The following is a 14882-nucleotide window of genomic DNA, read 5'->3' on the forward strand; positions in this document are numbered from 1 at the left end:
TTTGCTGTGAGTTTGTCATATACAGCCTTTATTAGGTTGATGTAGTTTCCCTCTAGGCCCATTTTCTGGAGAGTTTTTATCATAAATGGGTGTTGAATTTTTTCAAAAGCTTTTTCTGCATCTATTGAGATTATGATATGGTTTTTATTCTTTAATTTGTTAAGTGGTGTATCACATTGATTGATTTGCGTATATTGAAGAATCCTTGCACCCCTGGGATAAATCCCACTTGAGCATGGTGTATGATCCTTTGAATGTGTTGTTGGATTCTGTTTGCTAGTAATTTGTTGAGGATTTTTGCATCTATGTTCATCAGTGATATTGATCGATAATTCTCTCTTTTTTTTTTAATATCTTTGGTTTTGGTATCAGGGTGATGGTGGCCTCATAGAATGAATTTGGGAGTGTTCCTCCCTCTGCAGTTTTTTGGAAGAGCCTGAGAAGGATGGGTGTTAGCTCTTCTGTAAATGTTTGATAGAATTCACCTCTGAAGCCATCTGGTCCTGGACATTTGTTTGTTGGAAGATTTTAAATTACAGTTTCAATTTCATTACTTGTGATTGCTCTGTTTATGTTTTCTAATTCTTCCTGGTTCAGTTTTGGAAAATTGTATCATTCCAAGAACTTGTCCATTTTTTCCAGGTTGTCCATTTTATTGGCATATAGTTGTTTGTAGTAGTCTCTTATAATCCTTTGTATTTCTGTGGTGTCAGTTGTGATTTCTCCTTTTTCTTTTCTAATTTTATTGATGTGTGTCCCTCCCTTTTTTTCTTGGTGAGTCTGGCTAAACTTTTTTCAATTTTATTTTCTTGAAGAAATAACTTTTAATTTTATTGATCTTCGCTATTATTTTCTTCATTTCTATTTCATTTATTTCTTATCTGATCTTTATCTTTCCTTCTACTGACTTTGGGTTTTCTTAGTTCTTTCTCTTGTTGCTTTAGGTGTAAGTTTAGATTGTTTATTTGAGATTTTTCTTGTTTCCTGAGGTGAGATTGAATTGCTATAAACTTCCCTCTTGCAACTGCTTTTGTTGCATCCCATAGGTTTTGGGTCATCATGTTTTCGTTGTCATTTGTTTCTGTGTATTTTTTGAGTTCCTCTTTGATTTTTTTAGTGATCTCTTAGTTATTTAGTAGTGCACTGTTTAGCCTCCATGTGTTTGTGTTTTTACAGTTTGTTTCCTGCGTTTGATTTTTAATCTCATAGCATTGTGGTCAGAAAAGATGCTTGATACAATTTTAATTTTCCAAGACTTGATTTGTGACCCAAGATGTGATATATCCTGGAGAATATTCCACGTGCACTTGAGAAGAAAGTATATTCTGCCACTTTCGGATGGAATGTCCTATAAATATCAACAAAAATATCTATTGTGTCATTTAAAGTTTGTATTTCCTTATTTATTTTCTGTCTGTATGATCTGTCCATTGGTGTAAGTGGGTGTTAGAATTTTGGATCCTTTCTCATGCAAATTGCATAGCTCCATTTCTTTGGGTTGCTTACTAGAAATTATTGCATTCTTTTGATGGTGTCACGTTTTCTTCATTTTTTCTTGTTCCTGGAAGTTTTGTGTTGCTGTCTTAACATTTGAAGAAACAACTGCCTCTTCTAGTCTTAACTGACTGGCCTCAAGAGATAAATACCTTCTGTCTGACCTATTAGGGATTCTGAGGCTTTCTCAGTCCTTCTCTATGTTCCACACTTCTTTTTCCCTTCTAGTGGGGAATTCTTAAGTCTATGTGTCTTTTCTTTATCCTGAAAGTCAGGTCGGGTACTGACAACTTTCCATTTTCTTTCCTTAGGGCAATGTTGAATGCTTGTTTGTGTGCTTTCTTTCAATCCTCCAGAGTCAGGCCAGCATTCTGCATGTGCTCACTAGCCATCTGCAAAGACCTGCTCTCACTTCTGAGGGCATGCACAGGGAACCGGCTTTGGGGTGTCAGGGTGTGGATGAGGCCTGCAGAGTGTTTGGGCTGTCCGTGGGCCAGCTGTTGTATCCTCAGAAATGGCATCACCAGTGGATTGTGTGCGGGCTTCCTGATGGAGTTCATGAAGTGGTTAGTAGGATCTGTGTCCCTTTGTTATGTTGTATTCTGAGCCCTGGGTGCCATTCTTTCAGCCCCTCTCTGACCCTCTATTGTACAGTTCATGACAGTATTCAAGGGAGAAATGGGCCTCTTTGGCAGCATCCTGAACAATTAGGGAAATCTGGGTGCTTACTCACATGCTCTCACTTTTTCCCATGGGAGAAATCATGGACCAAGAAGATCTCTCTCGGCGCTGAACTGTGCCGCCTTGGGGGTAAAGTAAAACTGTTCCTTTTACCTTCTTCAATGCATCCAATCTCAGATTTTTTTTTCCCTCCAGCGACGTGCTAGAACTTCTCAACTGGACTTCCAGACTTCCACAAAGGCATTCTCATCCATGGGTGGTTGTCAAAATTGGTGTTCTTTGAGGGGAAGATGGTAGAAAACTCTTATTTCACCATTTTGTTGGCATCACCCCCCAGCCAATAAAGTCCTTTATTTTAACTTCAAGGTAGGAATGTAATCAGAATGTAATCTAATCTTCTAATCAGTTAGAAGAAGAGGAGTAAAAGTATATTTAATAAGATGAAAGTCATTCACAATTATACATAGTGTAAGCTGTGAGAGTCATGATTAAATTTATGAAATAGCAGTTTTGTGATGTAGTACAAGAAGTAGGAAATTTCTTAAACCATTTAATTATCTTTAGCAGTTTTTAGTTGATGATCTGTGGACATTATTGGTCGTTATTTTTAACCCACCCAGATCTGGGCAGGACAACTAAGAATTTTAGTGGAATTTATAACTAAAGTATAAAAAACTAGAAAACTGGGAGATTTAACATTTTGACTGAATTTTAAGTCCTTCAAATTAACACAATTTTAAAAATTTAGTGTTACTAAGAATTTTTGCTATCTATAATTTCTATCTTTTCTCAGACAAGGTAGACATCTATTTTTTTTAATATCGGCTTTAGTTTATAATGTTTAAGAAACAGCATTTAATTTCTATATCTGGAAAACTTCAAAAATGAAAGAGATTAATAAGGTGACAAAAACTAACAGTCAGAATGTAATGAGTGAGGCTGGGGGCTTTGGAGTATAGATCAAAGTCAATGAAAAAAATTATCTATGCCTAAAAAACTGGTGAAGGGAGGGGAAAAAAAGAAGTATGTGCAGCAAGCAGAAGCTTTTTCTTGTTTTCTCTAAAACTATTTATTTTAAAAATTAGTTTTTATTGGAGTATAGTTCCTTTACAATTTTGTTTAGTTTCTGCTGTACAGCAAAGTGAATCAGTTATATATATACATATATCCTCCTTTTTTTAGATTTCCTTCCCATTTAAGTCACCACAGAGCACTGAATAGAGTTCCATGTGCTATACAGTAGGCTCTCATTAGTTATCTATTTTATACATAGTAGTGTATATATGTAAATCCCAGTATCCCAATTCATTCCACCACCCTGCCCCGCTTGGTGTCCATAAGTTTGTTCTCTACATCTGTGTCTCTATTCTGCTTTGCAAATAAGTTCATCTGTACCATTTTTCTAGATTCCACATATAAGCAACATTATATGATATTTGTTTTTCTCTTTCTGACTTACTTCACTCTGTATGACAGTCTCTAGGTCTATCCCCGTCTCTGCAAATGGCACTATTTTGCTCCCTTTTTATGGCTAATATTCCATTGTATATATGTACCACATCTTCTTTATCCATTCCTCTGTTGATGGACATAAAACTATTTTATGATGAAAACTTAGTCTGGTTGTAGACACTTACAGCTCTGAGTAGGAAGTAAACCACAACTTGCTGTCAATCTTTGATTTACTTTACATCTAGATAAGGTAGAATGGCACTGGAATATTATTAATAGGAACACTAAAAAGATAATGGCTAAAGTCTCTTCCCTTTCAAGTTGTAATTATTTTAGAGATCTTTTTTGGGGATGAGATGAAGAACATCAACAAAGCAAAATGAAATACATTAAGTGAGTGTGTGACCAACCCTACTTAGTATTTCCCAGACTGTTTTTGTTATTCTACACCTAGATTTACTTCTAGTACACGTAATAGTATACTTGTGAAAATAGCATATTTAAAAAGTAACTTCAGCTCTAGCAGCTCAGCTCATTAGCTATTACATCTCCTGATGGGGATCACAGGAAAACTGGAAAAAAAAAAAAAAAGATCAAGTATTATAACTATGCTGGTGGTTCAATTTATTAAATTGTTTAATTTAACATTTCCTGGCGTGATGTATGCAATGTTTCAAGTTTTCTTGCATATAGGTCAATTTCTGCATAATGTCCATACAGTCATCTCTCAATACCAGAAGATTTTGTTCCAGTGCAAGGGATGGTAGGAAATTTTTCTTCATTTGTGCTTACTTTTATGTTAGATTTCAGTTAGTCCTTCTACCTTGTTGCCTTGCTTATCCAACATGGTTATTTCTTCGTAACAATTTCTTCAAAAGATAGTTTAAATTGTTTGAAAGATTTTTCTTTGTTTATTAATATTGTTATTTTAAAAATCAAACTTAAGAATAGAATTTTTGATAATAAAAGATCAAATGGTAAAGTTTCAGGTTCAGCATTATTAGGTTAATACATGCATCACTGGAACTGTGCTAAAATAAAACAGTAGTTACTGGGGTAACATATAGTCACTTTTGCTGATTTGTAGCAGCTCCCAACTAACAGGACATAGTTGTCTATGATAGAGCTATAGACCCTATTGACAACTATTACTGACACTTGTTTTTTGTTTGTTTGGCCACGCTGTGCAGCCGGCTTGTGGAATCTTAGTTCCCTGAGCAGGGGTTGAACCCAGGCCCAGCAGTGAAAGCGCTAAGTCCTAACCACTGGACCGCCAGGGAATTCCCTATTGACACTTGTTTTATCCATATTACCTCGAATGAGGTATGTGAGGCCAGATTCAGATCAAAAGAGAGAAACCAGAAAGACTTTTACAGTTTATTATACTCACAGCTCCCTAGAAAGAAGTAGTATGCCACACAGACCCACTCAGGGGAAGTACCAGGGTAGATCACAAGGCAGAGGGAGAGTCGGGGACGGTAGGCAAGTGCCTCTGTTTTGATTTCTGTGAGAAGGAATAGGGTGAGACAGGGTAAAGAGGCTTAAGGTGGGCTGGTTTGAATAATTTCATAGGCTTTGGAACATAGGGGCTGTTCTTGGTTCTCTGTTACCTGGCCCTGGAGCAGTTAGGGTGAGTGTACAGTGATTTGAAGTGTGAGAGCTCTGTAACGGAGGTTGTTGGGGGTATGAATTTCATTGGCTCCTCAAGAAAGGGAACTGACCAGCCTCTAGCCAGGGCTGCAAAACTGAGTTAAAATAGTCTTTATAAAAACTATATTACAACAGTGACTATAAGGAAATCTTTCACATACGTACTTTCATGAATGGAATTATATAAAACATATTTAATATAAACAGTTATATCTATAAGGTTGCTTGCAATAAGATTTGCTGATTGTATTGACCTGATTCTCTAAGGCTTGGAAGTTTCTGTTGTAGAAAAGATTAGTCTACTTTACTTTTTCCTTTTTATTCTTTTGCAGTTTTGAGGAGGTTAAATTAATTTATAGACATATATTTGATCATTTCATAATGTATAATGAGCTTAACATATATGCTTATTTTATTTCAGAGTTTCTTATCAGGATTAGAAAGGAATGGGGGAAAAGAGTAGTAGTACTTTCAGTGATAAAATTTCATGGAGTTATGAAAGTGGAGTTCAGTCAGTTCAGTAACAGTTCAGAATAGAAACTTCAGGAAAGTAAACAGTCACATTTTAGGTGGCAATCAGAGCACCAAGCTTAGATAAAGTGTCAGCTTAGGATAGCAGAGATTTATAAACTTGAAAATGCCAAACACTAGCAGCCATTCTAGAGATCTTAAAAGTAACATAAGAATGCCCTGGTTAAGAAAATGAAAACCCAGTTCAAAAAATATATGTACCCCTATATTCATTGCAGCATTATTTATAATAGCCAAGATATGGAAGCAAACTAAGAGCCCATTAATAAATGAATGGATAAGATGTAGTGTGTGTGTGTGTGTGTATATATATATATATAGATAGATAGATATAATACATTATATATATTATATATAATATATATTATATATATGTATATATATAAAGTGGAATGTATATATATAAAGTGGAATATTACTCAACGATAAAAAAGAGTGAAATCTTGTCATTTGCAACAACATGGATGGATCTAGAGGGTATTATGCTAAGTGATATATATAAGTCAGATAGAAAGACAAATACCATATGATTTCACTTATATGTGGAATCTGAAAAAGAAAAGAAATGAACACACAAAACAAGACAGAAACAGACATAAATACACAGAACAAATTGGTGGTCCCCAGAGGGGATTGGGGGGAGGTGGTTGGGTGAAATAGGTGAAGGGGATTAAGAGGTACAAACTTCTGGGCTTCCCCGGTGGCACAGTGGTTGAGAGTCTGCCTGCCAATGCAGGGGACACGGGTTCGTGCCCTGGTCCGGGAAGATCCCACATGCTGCGGAGCGGCTGGGCCTGTGAGCCGTGGCCGCTGAGCCTGTGCGTCCAGAGTCTGTGCTTCCTAATGGGAGAGGCCACAACAGTGAGAGGCCCGCGTACCGCAAAAAAAAAAAGGTACAAACTTCTAGTTATAAAATAAGTCACAGAGATGTAATGTACAGCATAGGGAATATAGTCAATATTATTGCAATAACTTTGTATGGTGACAGATGGATACTAGAGTTATTGTGGTGATAAATTCATACTGTATAAATGTTGACTCACTCTGTTGTATACCTGAGACTAACATGATATTCTATGTCAACTATACTTCAATTAAAGAAATAAAAATGCCCTAGTGACTCTTCTAGGCTGGCTAACTACTTATACTCGTGGTTTTGTTCTCTGTGCCCAGACAGCAGCTGTAATTGCACCTCTGGTTAGAATTTGGCAACTCTAGAGTACCCCTCTTGATTCATAAGCATTTGAGTCCCTCTTTCTTTTATACTTACTCTTAGCTTATGCATCCATTAAGTTCTGACTTAAGTCCCACCTTCTCTTCAGTTATTTGTTATAATAAGCATTTATGATGTGTTAGCCACACATAATTTACTCTCCTGGCATTCTATCCCTATCTCTGATATTGGAATCTCAGGCTCTGGGATGGGTTTCCAACTAATCCCACTATCACGACTTTGTCTTTGTTTTCTTGAGACCCTTTTCCTTATTACAGGTTCTCCTTGGAAAGCAGCAACATCTATAACTAGAAAGAAATAGATTACAGAAATGAAAAAGCACTAATCTCCAACTTTTCTTATATGTTCTATTATAGATTATCAGTACCTATTTATGAGATTGAGTTGTAAATCATTCTATAAAAACTAAGAATCTTTGCTATTTGTTTTATAAATTATGCTGTTTTATTTCATTGATTTTGTATTACTCATTAGAAACAAATAAATTTTTGTCCCATTGGATAAAAAAATTATATTAAATAACTTATTTTACCTTTTTCAGTTGTGCTTTTTAGTTTTTCTGAGTAGCTAATAAATGTACCATGGGATAGAGGTCAAAATATGTAAAAGGATAGGGCACAATTAGAGAATTTAAATCTCATGATAAATTTTTGTTTTCCCCTCAAAATTCAACTGAAGATTTTCCAGAATAATGTATTACCATTTATTTGTAGTAGTGTCATTATTATTTGTACTTATGTAATTGCATATCTCTCAGATGCTTGTTTAAATTTGATGCTAAGCACTAACATAATACTTTGTGAAGTTGGTAACTTAGTGAAAATAATGAAGCACTATAATATTTTATTTCTGTGCTAAATGTCGTAAAAGCTGTTTCTCAAAAACTGTAAAAGCTTTTCTCAAAAGCTATTAAATAAAATAATGCCCACCAGAGGATGCTGCAATTGCATGAAGAAGAGAAAACAATGACCTCAATGATATTATACCTATCTAATTCACATCAGGGAAACTAAAACTTAAGTACTTATCCTAGCCGATGTTACATGTTTATCTTTCAGCTTATGATCCACTCATCTTTTGGAAGAAAGGTTACAGTGAAGAGAACCTAGGAAAATGCAGAGGAAACTTAAGAGATAAAAATAGAAGATTACCTTAGTGAAAGTCAACAGACTGTTCTGTTGTTCGTATAATGAGCTTAAATAACATAATTGCTTGTGTTATTTTGATGCTCTAATGATACAATGTTCAACATCTTCTACTTCTAAATCCTTAAATGAGACTCCTTAGCATTATTTTAAAAAAAGTGCCCCCAAAGATTGAACTGGTGATACAGGCAGTATCCCTTTCAAATTGACAATTCAGATCTTTTCATGTATGGTAGTATGAAAATACACATTATCTTGAGGTATCCTTTCTAACTTCCACCAGGTTCTCAGGTGATTTCTTCAAGACCTTTATTACTCTCTGAAAGTAGCTTATTTGCTTATGTGTGTATTATTTGTCCTCTCCTACTAAAATATGAGTCTCAAGACCCTCATCTTGTTCATCACCATATCATTGGCTTCAAAATGGTGTCTGGCACATGGTAGGTGCTCAGTAAATAATTATGGAATTAATGAATTCCATTCCCATTGTGTAGCAATTCTTCAAATGATAATATGCGCCATTCATAGTTCAATCTCTATTGTGTACTATGCTGCAAGCAAAATTTAAGGATAAATTTTAAAGTGCCCAGGGACACAAAAGTGAATAGTATGGGGCCCTTTTCTTTGAAGTACTAACAAAGTTCCAACAAATTTAAGAAATGTATAACTTTCTTACTTTCAGAAAGAATTTAAAGTAGCTTTCAGTAAAAGTTATATAGTAGAACTGATTAAGATATAAAAGTTAAAAATGGAAGGAGAAATAGAAGAGTCATAATTTTAAAATTTTAGTTAACATAATTCCCATAATCAGGCATAAATTTTAGTTTGAACTTTCTTGTATTCAAGGCAAGGAAACACTGGGTATATAATTCTTATATCTGACAAATGAACACATTGTCAGTTGGTCTAAAAAGACTGTTTCTTGATATTGAATTCTAAAAGAAGTAAAGAGAAGAAGAGAGAGGACCCAAATAAACAAAATAAGAAATGAAAGAGAAGAAATAACAACCAATACCACAGAAATACAAAAAATCATAAGAGAGTACTATGAACAGTTATATGCCAACAAATTGGGCAACCTAGAAAAAAATGGACAAATTTCTAGAAACATACAGCCTGCCAAAATTGAGTCAAGAAGAAACACTAGAAGTGAAATAGAATCTGTAAAAAAACAAAAATTCCCTGAAAACAAAGTCCAGGACTGGATGGCTTCACTGGGGAATTCTACCAAGCATAAAAAGAATTTATACCTGACCTTCTCAAACTATTCCAAAAGACTGAAGAGGAGGGAACACTCGCAAATTCATTCTATGAAGCCACAACCACCCTGATAACAAAACCATACAAAGACACTACAAAAAAGGAAATTACAAGCCAATATCTCTGATGAATATAGATGCAAAAGTTTTCAAAAACATGTTAGCAAACTGAATCCAATGATACTCAAAAAGGATCATACACCATGATCAAGTTGGATTCATTCCAGGGTCTCAAGGATGGTTCAACATAACACAAATCAATCAGTATGATACACCACATTAACAAAAGGAAAGACAGAAACCACTAGATCATCTCAATAGACAAAAAACATGACAAAATTCAACATCCATTCATGATAAAAACATTTACCAAGGGACTTCCCTGGTGGCGCAGTTGTTAAGAATTCACCTGCCAATGCAGGGGACACCAGGTTCGATCCCTGGTCCAGGAAGATGCCACAGAGCAGCTAAGCCCATGTGCCACGACTACTGAGCCCACGTGCCACAACTACTGAAGCCTGTGTGCCTAGAGCTTGTGCTCCACAACAAGAGAAGGCACTGCAATGAGAAGCCCATGCACCACAACAAATATTAGCCCCCACTCGCTGCAATTAGAGAAAGCCTGCACGCAACAATGAAGACTCAACGCAGCCAAATAAATAAATAAATAATAAAAACCCTTCCTCCAAAAGCCATGAGGTAGTTTGGGTCTTTACAAAAAACAAACAAAAACTCTTACCAAAGTGGGTATAAGGGAACATATCTCAACACATTAAAAGCCATTTATGACAAACCCACAGGCAACATAATACTCAACAGCAAAAAGCTGAAAGGCTTTACTTTAAAATCAGGAACAAGACAAGGATGCCCACTCTTGTGAATTCTATTCAACATAGTATTGGAAGTCCTAGCCACAGCAATCAGACAAGAAAAAGAAATAAAAGGTATCCAAATTCGAAGGGAAGAGGTAAAACTGTCACTCTTTGCAGATGACATGATACTCTATAGAGAGAACCCTAAATTCTCCCCACAAAAACTATTACAACTAATAAATTAATTGACCAAGGTAGCAGGCTACAATAATAATATACAGAAATCTGTGGCATTTCTTTACACTAACAATGAAATATCAGAAGGAGAAAGCAAAAAAACCAACCCCACTTAAAATTGCATCAAAGGGCTTCCCTGGTAGTGCAGTGGTTAACAGTCTGCCTGCTAATGCAGGGGACACAGGTTCGAGCCCTGGTCTGGGACGATCCCACATGCCGCGGAGCAACTAAGCCCGTGAGCCACAACTGCTGAGCCTGCCCTCTAGAGCCCGCAAGCCATAACTACTGAAACCTGTGTGCCACAACTACTGAAGCCTGCGCGCCTAGAGCCTATGCTCTGCAACAAGAGAAGCCACTGCAATAAGAAGCCCTCGCACCACAACAAAGAGTAGTCCCTGCTCACTGCAACTAGAGAAATCCTGTGCACAGCAATGGAAGACCCAATGCAGCCAAAAAAAAAAAGCATCAATAAAATAAAATACCTAGGAAGAAAGTTAATCAAGGAGGTGAAAGATCTATATGCTGAAAACTATAAAAACATGATAAGGAAATTGAAGGTGATTGGAAAGATATCCCATGCTTATGGATTAGAAAATCAACGTTGTTAAAATGGCAAGACTTCCCAAAGCAATCTACAGATTTAACATGATCTCTATCAAAATACCTATGACATTTTTTCACAGAACTAGAACAAATAATCCTAAAATTTATATGGAACCACAAAAGACCCAGAATTGCCAAAGCAATCCTGGGGGAAAAAGAACAAAGCTGGAGGCATAACTCTTCCACACTTAATACTACAAAGTTGCATAATCAAAACAGCTTGTTATTGGCACAAAAACAGACGTACAGCTCAATGGAACAGAATAGAAAGCCCCAAAATAAACCCACACACCTAAGGTCAATCAGTCTATTACAAAGGAGGCAAAAATATACAATGGAGAAAAGACAGTCTCTTCAGCACTTGGGAAAAGTGGACAGCCACATGTAAATCAATGAAGTTAGAACACTCCCTCACACCATACACAAAAATAAGCTCAAAGTGGTTTAAAGACTTAAATATAAGACATGACACCATTAAACTTCTAGAAGAGAACATGGGCAAAACATTCTCTGACATAAACCATAGCGATATTTTCTTATATCAGCGTCCCAAGACAAAAGAAATAAAAACAAAAATAAACAAATGGGATCTAATGAAACTTAAAAGCCTTTGCACAGCAAAGGAAACTATCAACAGAACAGAGACAACCTATAGAATGGGAAAAAATCAATTGCAAATGATGTGACAGACAGGGGGTTAATATCCAAAATATACAAACAGCTCATTCAACTCAATAAACAAACTATCCAAGTAAAAAACAGGTAGAAGACCTAAATAGATATCTCTCCAAAGAAGACATACAGATGGCCAATGGCACATGAAAAAATGCTCAACATCACTAATTATTAGAGAGATGAAAATCAAAACCACAATGAGGTATCACCTCCCATCTGTCAGAATGGCTATCATCAAAAAGTCTACAAATGATGTAAGCTGGAGAGGGTATGGATAAAAGGGAACCCTCCTATACTGTTGATGGGAATGTAGATTGGTGCAACCACTGTGGAAAACAGTATGGGGTTTCCTTAAAAAACTAAAGTAGATCCAGCAATCTCACTCCTGGGCAGAGTGAAAAGATGAAAACTCTAGTTCGAAAAGCTACATGCATCCGAATGCTCATAGCAGCACTATATACGATAGCCAAGACATGGAAACAACCCAAGTGCCCATCAGCAGATGACTGGTTTAAGTAGAAATGGTATATATATATATATATATATATATATATATATATATATATACACACACACACACATAATGGAGTATTACTCAGATATAAAAAAGAATATTGCCACTTGCAACAACATGGATGGACCTAGAGAATATCATACTGAAGTGAAGTAAGTCTGAAAATATGTTTTTAATTTTATTAGCTGATTTAATCTTTCCAACCATTCCCCCAGCCCCACCTAAAGGAGACATCAAGAAGCAGAATCAGAATTTAGCTCAGAATTTCTGCTTTGAAATCTGATACTTTTCCCCCTAGGGCTAGCCCATCTTCAAAAACAGATGAGTCCCAAGAGTATCTACAATTATGACTACACTTACTTTATTTAAGTATCAAGAGGTTTTTATTTGTATTTTTTGTTTGCTTGTTGCTGTTGTTTTGTTATTGAACATGGAATAGATTGTTCTGGGCTGAACTCTTTTCTGAAAGAATTGTTGTTATAATTGGCATCAGTCATTAAAGACTTGCTTATAATTTCTGCCCATCTGATTTTTAATATTATGTCCAGATAAACCTTCAGGATGAGCTAGCTGTAAAACTTACCCACCCAATGCAAAAGTTACAGATCTAATGAATAAAGTTAGTTAGTATTATCCATTGGAAAGTGGAAAGCATTTTCCCTAAGTAGAAATATTGATTTTGGCATATTTGATATTAAACTGTTCTTCCTGGTTTGTGATGGTAAGGCATTAGCTTTAGCTTTAAGGCATTAGCATTAGCTTGAAGTCATGTACTGGCCTTTTTATTTCTCTTAATTTTTAAAATTTATTTATTTATTTTTGGCTGCACTGGGTCTTTGTTGATGCTCGTGGGCCTTCTCTAGTTGTGGTGAGTGGGGGGCTACTCTTCATTGCTGTGTCAGGCTTCTCATTGCGGTGGCTTCTCTTGTTGCAGATCACAGGCCCTAGGCGCTCGGACTTCAGTTGTTGTAGCTCACGGGCTCTAGAACGCAGGCTCAGTAGTTGTGGCACACGGGTTTAGTTGTTCCACGGCATGTGAGATCTTCCTGGACCAGGGCTCGAACCAGTGTCCCCTGTGGTGACAGGTGGATTCTTAACCACTGTGCCACCAGGGAAGCCCAAAGTCATGTACTGGTCTTTTATGTCAAGAATGCAACACAACTTACCACAAGGTCTTATAGCAAGAACACATTCAATAACATAATAGAAATAAGGAGTAAAGATTCAGAATTGGCAAAATATTTTTTTGAAATAGAAGGTCTTCATATTAACTATATTTAATGTAAAATTTAACTCTGAGCTTCCTAGAAGGCAAACTGTAAAAGGAAATATGGTCAACTACATTATTCTCCTTGACAAAAAGAAAAATAATTTTTTTTAGGCACAGATTTTTTTCTTATGATGAGAACTTTTTAAGATTTACTCTCTTAGTAACTTTCAAATATACAAGACAGTATAATTAACTATAGTTACCATGCTATATATTACATCCCCAGGACTTATTTATTTTATAACTGGAAGTTTGTACCTTATGACCACCTTCATCCATTTCACCCACCCTCCACCCCCCCCCCCCCCCCGGCAATCACCAGTCTGTTCTCTGTGTCTATGAGTTCTGGTTTTTGCTTTTGTTTGTTTTGTTTAGATTTTACATGTAAGTGATATTATATGGTATTTGTCTTTGACTTATCTCACTTCACATAATACCCTCAACCCTCAAGTCCTGTCCATGTTGTCACAAATGGAAAGATTTCCTTCTTTTTATGGCTGAATAATATTCCACTGTGTGTGTGTGTGCGTGTGTGTGTGTGTATATATGCAGTATTTTCTTTATCCATTTATTCATTAATGGATACTTAGGTTACTTCCATGTCTTGGCTATTGTAAATAATGCTGCAATGAGCAGAGAGGTGCATATATGTTTTTGAGTTATTGTTTTTGTTTCCTTTGGATAATACCCAGAAGTGGAATAGCTGGATCATATGACAGTTCTATTTTTAATTTTTTGAGGAAACTCCATACTGCTTTTCATACTGGCTGCACCAATTTACACTCCCCAAAACTGTGCACAAGTGTTCCCTTTTCTCCACATCCTCACCAACACTTGTTATTTCCTGTCTTTTTGATAATAGCCATTCTGTCAGGTGTGAGGTGATATCCCCATTGTGGTTTTGATTTGCATTTCCTTGATGATTAGTGATGTTGAACACTTTTCCACGTGGCCATCATTCAGATCATCTGCCCATTATTTGATCAAATTGTGGATTTTTGCTGTTGAGTTGTATGAGTTCTTTATATATTTTGGATATTAACCCCTTATCGTATTTGCAAATATTTTCTCCCAATTTTTACAAGCCTTTTCATTTTGTTGATGGTTTCCTTTGCCGTGCAGAAGCTTTTTGGTTTGATGTAGTCCCACTTGTTTATTTTTGCTTTTGTTGCCTTTGAAAACCCTATTTCTCACATAGGGTTTTTATTAAGAGTCTATTTGGTGATATGGCAAAATGCATCTCCAATCAAAATTTTATAACAAATACAATAATGTTTCTTGTCAATTCATGTAAAAACTGAATCAAGTTATTTAAAAGTAAATTT

This window comes from Phocoena phocoena, chromosome 1 (assembly GCF_963924675.1).
Source record: "Phocoena phocoena chromosome 1, mPhoPho1.1, whole genome shotgun sequence".
Lineage (NCBI taxonomy): Eukaryota > Metazoa > Chordata > Mammalia > Artiodactyla > Phocoenidae > Phocoena > Phocoena phocoena.